At 46.6% G+C, this 7065-nt stretch overlaps 1 pseudogene; it reads left to right on the top strand.

The window, feature by feature from the left end:
* The first annotated feature begins 565 nt into the window (after nt 1-565).
* Nucleotides 566-3471, top strand: LOC120666123 (annotated as a pseudogene).
* The last annotated feature ends 3594 nt before the right edge of the window (nt 3472-7065 follow it).

Genomic DNA, 7065 nt, shown 5'->3' with positions numbered 1-7065 from the left:
GACCCGAGCCCACGCGTACGTTCCGCTGCGGCAGCTCGCGCGGCCGCCGCCGCTAGCCTGTGCGCCCGCTCCACCGCCGGTGGTCTGCACGGCCGCTTTTCCCACTCCCCAGTCCACGGTTTTGAACATGACCATCAAATTTTAGCTAGTCTCTTGGATTACTCTACAGAAATAGGTGATTTTCTACTTTTACAAATGGTCTGTAACCTTCAAATTTAGCTAATACAATACAAGAGCTCTTTGAGATGCTCTTAGAAGACGTCGTTGTCCCTTCTAAAAACTTTGAATTTCTCGCACGAGCAAAATTACTATTACTTTTCATTGGCCAAGTGCAGAAGCACCCAAAGTTGGACAGCTCCAATTTGTCGGGTCGCGCGGACCTGGAAGTCAAGACATAAAAACTTTGAATTTCTCGCACGAGCAAAATTACTATTACTTTTCATTGGCCAAGTGCAGAAGCACCCAAAGTTGGACAGCTCCAACTTGTCGGGTCGCGCGGACCTGGAAGTCAAAACATTTGTCTTCATTTTCCGACGTCCACAAATTTCATGTACCCGGAGAAATTATCTGAACGGACGAAGAGATGCGAACACACAAATCTAATTAGTGAGCTGCCGCCTCAGCACCTGGGCAATCTACTGCTCCTTCCCTACTAACCATGGCACCGCTGCATTTCCTCATCCTGCTCGCCATCGTCTCCCCAATTGCCGGTACCGGGGCCTATTCCTCCGCCGCAGCAGGATTCTTCGCGCTCAGGCCCATAGGACCATACTACTGCTCTACTACGGGCAACTACACTTACAAGAGCCTGTACCAGGTGAACCTCGGCAAACTCATGGAGGACCTGCAATCGGGTGCCAACGCCAACCGCGCCGGCTTGGATTACGCTGTAGCCGGTGAGGCGCCCGATGCTGTATTTGGTCTCACTGTGCTACGCCGACCGTAACTGGACCGAGTGCCAGGGCTGCCTCCAAGCGGCGACCACTGGTGTGGAGCTGCTTTGCCCATACAGCCGGCAGATGAAGGCCCGCGAAGACGCCTGCGTGCTCCGGTACTCCAACGAGTCGTTCTTCTCCGTCGCCGATCTGACATCGGCGTTTCACGTCTCGGATAATGAAACCTCCATCACCGACTTCGCCGGCGTCAACGCCACGCTGTGGAGTCTGATGTCCCGGCTAGCGGCGGAGGCTGCCGTCTCCAAGCTACGCCTGGCGAAAGGGAGCCAGGTGTACAAGGGCTCGCAAGGCACCTCGCAGGTGATTTACGGGCTGGCACAGTGCACCAGGGACCTTAATGCTAGCGAGTGCAGCAGGTGCCTCACCTTCTTCGTCGAGGAGCTGTTAAGCATACCCTCGGATTGGATCAACGATGCCGTCAGGGGCTACAGCTGTAACGTGGCGTACAAGATTGGGGAGGACTTCGATAGCAGCATTCCACCTGCTATTGCATCGGCGCCAATGGCGCCGTTGGCGCTTGCCCAACCACCAGGTAAGTGTTTGCAACTATGATCAAACTAATGCAACCAATTTTCTTGTAGTCACTTTATTATATTTTGCACTTTATTATCTGTCATATACTGATCTTATGCGTTGAATTGGCTAATAATGATAATAATAATTGTGGTACAGACTTGTTCCATGCGAAAGATCCATCGCCTCGCACCAGACCGATGTTGGGGATAGTAGGCGGCGTAACAGCTGGTTCTATAGCTTTCGTCATCTGCACCGGCATCTTGGTTTGCATCTTGGTGCGTCACCGCAAAATAAAGGCAAGAGAGCTAGAAGTGGGTATGTTTGACGATGATCCTCTGCAAGATAACATGTTCGAGAAAGGAACAGGACCGAGACGATTCCGGTACAGTGAGCTAACCACCGCAGCCAGATTCTTCTCCGATGATGAGAAGCTGGGAGAAGGTGGTTTCGGGTCGGTGTACAAAGGATACTTAAAAGATTTGGACCTTCGGGTCGCCATAAAAAGAGTATCCAAGAGCTCCCAGCAGGGGAGAAAGGAGTACATCTCTGAGGTGAAGATCATAAGCCGTCTGAAGCATCGCAATCTGGTGCAGCTTATAGGCTGGTGTCATGGCGGTGGTGAGCTCTTGCTTGTCTATGAGCTCATGCCCAATGGAAGCCTTAACTCTCATATTCATAGCCAGAACAATGTATTATCGTGGCAACTCAGGTACCACCACTAGCAGTATCTCCCGCTTGCTTTTTCAAATTTATATTAATTAAAGGCTCATATTTATTGCATTATACCTTTAGGCATGACATCGTGCTTGGAGTCGGATCTGCTTCTATACCTGCACCAGGAGTGGGAGCAGTGTGTTTTGCACCGTGACATCAAACCTAGCAATATCTTGCTTGACGCCTCCTTCAATGCCAAGCTTGGCGATTTCGGGCTCGCGAGGATGGTCGACCACGAACGACAAGCTCACACAACTGCCCTTGCCGGCACTATGGGGTACATGGACCCAGAATGCATGCTAAGTGGTAGTGCCAGCACCACATCCGATGTCTACAGCTTTGGCATCGTCCTCCTTGAGATTGCTTGCGGCCGACGACCAATTGTTGTAGTACAAGACAGCGAAGAATACGCCACCATGCACCTAGTGCAGTGGGTATGGGAATTTTTTGGTCGCGGAAGGATCATCGACGCCGCCGATACACGGTTGAATGGCGAATTTGATGGTGATGAGATGGAGCGAGTTATGATCACGGCTCTCTGGTGCGCGCACCCTGACCGCACCCTGAGGCCGTCCATCAGGCAAGCGATGAGTGTGCTCCGGATGGAGGCACCCCTGCCGAACCTCCCCACCAACATGCCGGTGGCGACATTCATGGCTCCGATGCATCACAGTCAGGCAGAATCTGGGGCCACGACCGGCAGCAGCAGTGGCAGCGCAGGCACCAAACATTCAAGCATCGGGGCCAAGACGTCTGCCTTGCCGAGATGACAAATCCCCCGTTGGTATTGAATAAACCTAATTAAATATTCCAGGTATTACTCTGGTACCATCAGGATTATTAGCAGCCTGTATGGCCACTCCGAATTGGAGGTTTATTGTTATTTAATAAGGTGACACATAAGCCGTGTAAAAATCAGAGGTAACGGAATCGTGGAACGCCGACGCCCTATCTTGGGTCGTGCAACGAGTTCGTGTTAATTGGCGTGATACAAAGATCACGCCATCATGGTTTGTACAGATATATATAGTCAGGTTAATCGGCTAGGATTCATCTAGAACCTAGTTACAGAAGTCCTAGTCTGATACGACAACTATTGTCCTAGCGCTTTGCACCTTGACCATGATTACATCAGCTTCATCTAACACTCCCCCTCAATCCAAACTTTTAAGATTGAGATTGTGCTTGAAAGTCTCCAGTGACCTCACTGTAAGAGGTTTTGTAAATCCGTCAGCAACTTGATCCTTTGATGGAACAAAATCAATTTCCAGCAACTTTCGAGAAACCCTTTCACGAATAAAATGATAGTCCGCTAATATGTTTGGTACCTGCATGAAAAACTTGATTAGCTGAAAGATACTTTGCTCCTATATTGTCACACCACAATTTGGCTGTTCTAGGCACTTGAGCTTAAACCTCTTGCAATAAAATTTGTATCCACATTATCTCTGTAGTGGCATTAGCAAGACCTTTGTATTCTGCTTCTGTACTTGACCGAGAAACAGTGGCTTGTTTTCGCGCACTCCATGAAACAAGATTCGGCCCCAAGAATACTGCAAAGCCACCTGTTGAACGCCGATCAACTAAGCATCCTGCCCAATCAGCAACTGAAAAGGCACGTACAAGTAACGAAGCATATTTGCAAATCTTCAATCGCAACCGCAAGGTATGCTTGAGATATTTCAGATTCCTTTTAAAAGCAGCCCAATGTATTGTTGTTGGAGCATGTAAGAATTGGCATACCTTATTAACCGAAAAAGATATGTCAGGCCTAGTTAAAGAAAAATATTGCAAAGCACCCACTACACTTCTATAATGTGTAGCATCATTAGGTCCAAGAGGATCTCCTTCATGCACCGAGAGTTTCACTGAAATAGATAGACAAGTGCTGACCGGTTTGCAATCACTCATGCCAACCATTTTTAATATATCAGAGGCATACTTTTCTTGTGTCAATACTATGCCATCACATACTTTGTTCACTTCAATTCCAAGGAAATAATGCAGCTGTCCCAAATCCATTAAAGCAAAGTCCTTGCTGACACCTTTTAGAAGTGCAGAATCTGGCATTCTGAGCAGAACTGGCAACAATAATGTCATCTACATAGATAAGCACAAAAATAGATGTGTCAGCCTTAGAAGCTTTAAACCCCAGCTCATGTAACTTTGTACTCAGTCTTGAGTACCATGCTCTCGGCGCTTGTTTGAGCCCGTACCAAGCTTTATCTAATTTACACACATAACTTGGAGGAGCAGACGGGTCTGTATGCCCTGGTGGTTGCCTCATATAAACTTCTAATATCCCGTGAAGAAAAGCATTTTGCACATCTAGTTGTCGTAAACTCCACCCTTTTGACACAGCAATGGACAAGACAACTCTGATCGTGGCAGCTTTAACAACTAGATTAAACGTATCATAGTCTATGCCATACCTTTGTTTGAAGCCTTTTGTTACCAACCGGGCCTTGTATCTATCTAGGCTCCGATCTTGCTTCCTCTTAATCTTATAAACCCATTTGCAGTCAGTGACATTGCTTCCCTTCATCGGAGGAACCAAGTGCCAAGTTTTATTTTTCATCAACGCTAAATACTCTGCATCCATGGCTGCTTTCAATTTTTATCTCCTACAACTTCCTCTAAATTTTGAGGATCACCAGAAGAAGTAAGAAGACTGTAACTAACTGTGCCATCCATATATACCTTTTCTTTCCGTATTCCACTTAGGAGCCGAGTCCTTGGTCTGGTTGCCACTGGTGCATCAGCTGCAGAGGATACAGTTATCGAATCCTGATGAAAAACAGCGCCAGGCGGCTCAGAAGCACCATGACTTAATCGAGCAGGAAACTTGTCCATCTGAGATTCGCTCCCAGTCGGTGTTTAGCCGCCAAGCCTGCTTAGGGATACCCTTAGCAGTAGGATTGTAGGTAAGAGATCGACTAGCTCTGGAACCCGATGGTGCAAGAAACACAAGGATTTAGACAGGTTCGGGCCGCGAGGTGTCTAATACCCTACATCATGTGTGGTTGCTTGTATTGCCTAAGATGTTTTGTGAGGTTGTTCTGTTTTGAGAGGGTTCCTGCCCGCCCTTATATACTTTGGGAGGACAGGGTTATATGGAAAGTCCTAGCGAGTACTGTTGGAGTCCTACTCCGACAAGGTCAGGTAGTTTCCTTGTACTACAACTAGTTCTACGTCTATTCGGGTACTTACAATAGAAGTAAGGTACATCCATGAACTATTCCATATTCCAAAACATTCTATGCCTATGAGCAGTCCCACTGCCCTGGGTCTGATAAGCCCCCATGCTCTTCGTAGCCAAGTCCTGCAGGCATCGAGTACTTGGAGAGACATCTTCCTGTACTTTGAGTACTCTGAACATCCGTCGAGTGCTTCCGAGTCTTCTATTGCATACTTCGAGTAATCTTGCAAGTACTTCTGGTTGCTCCGAGGCTGTGAGGTGCTCAATGCCCCAAATTATTCTTTTTATATGGTGCGCGATGTACTCGCGCTCCATATGGAGTAGCCCCCAAGCCTTAGGTTGAATCGTAGAATCAGGCTGAGGGTCACTTCAGTCTTTTTTCTCTTTATCTTCCAAAAAATTTGAAATTAAGGATCTAAGTCGTGGCATATACTTTTATTCTAATAATATAAGCAAGTAAAATCAGATCCAATATCTAAAAGACCTCTTTTTCGGAAAGTATCCCAGAAAAATGATACAGATAGATACCCCACATCGATTGTACCCAAAATATTTCTCAAAAATAAAACAACGGATCTTATCACCTTCCTGTACATTCACGTGTGGTTTCACAATGACAAGGGTCAATTCTGTTTCCCCGTGACTGCTGTGTCGGTAGTGCCACACACTGAATCCCAGTGATCCATACGCGTCTATAAAAGATGAGCAAGAGATCTTTTGAGGAACACCGAACCATGGAAGCCATGGCTCAAGATTGGTATTCCCAGTTAAAAAGCTGTCGTCGTCCTGATAGAAGTAGATATTTTCCAGTGAGTGGTGCTAGAAGAGTACTTGCGAGTGATAAGGATAGTTTGTATTACCTAAACCTGCATCCGTGCAGCTCCCAACTTAGCCATTATGGGCGTCTTGCCCCTGCAACTACCCTGGTGGGGGGAGCTTCAAGGATATCGGTGGTCTGGTTGTGTATACTCTTGGAATTTCCAGGATGAAAGTTCCAAAGAAATGGCATCTTCGGTAAAAAGACTAAACCTTGTTGCAATGTATTCAGGGAGAAGCAGGAATTCCTTTTCAAGATCCAAGAAGAGGACTTGTGAAGCACTTACTGTAATCTACCTCCTTACTCTTGAAACTTTTCTCCTAGAGTACGAATGTTAGTTATTCCCAATCTGGGAATAGCAAGTTTTAAAGCTTTGTAACGGCCAATGGCCAATGTAAGCCTCGTAAGTTTACTCAAAATGTAATATCGAGTAGTTTTAAGATCTGAGTATGTTCTTTTTCCGGAATGTAATCCTAGGAAAAAATAAATATCAGAATTATCTCTTTTTACCGCAAAAAGGGTAAAATGTCTTTTGAACTTCTCGATATTTACCCCGTTACCACCGCCACTGTCTATTTAAGTGTACAGTAAATTAGGGTTCTTACCACATTGGCCGCCATTCTCCGCCTCTACGTAAGAATAGATCTGCCTTTGCTTTTCTCATCACTCTTGCTCCCAGATCTACTCTTTTTCTTGCGTTTTTGTCTTCCGTGACTTTGGGTTAGGGTAGCCAGTGCATGCGCGAGAATTGACTAGTGACCTTCCGTATGGCGCCCAAGAAGTCCACGAAGGGAAAGGATGCCAAATGTAGATCCACCCTAGCCGAGGGGTGGCTGCCAAGTAAGTGCACAGAGCTCCATTTG

Source organism: Panicum virgatum, chromosome 3N, assembly GCF_016808335.1.
Source record: "Panicum virgatum strain AP13 chromosome 3N, P.virgatum_v5, whole genome shotgun sequence".
NCBI classification, from domain to species: Eukaryota; Viridiplantae; Streptophyta; class Magnoliopsida; order Poales; family Poaceae; genus Panicum; species Panicum virgatum.
This window is presented reverse-complemented; position numbering and strand designations above follow the sequence as displayed.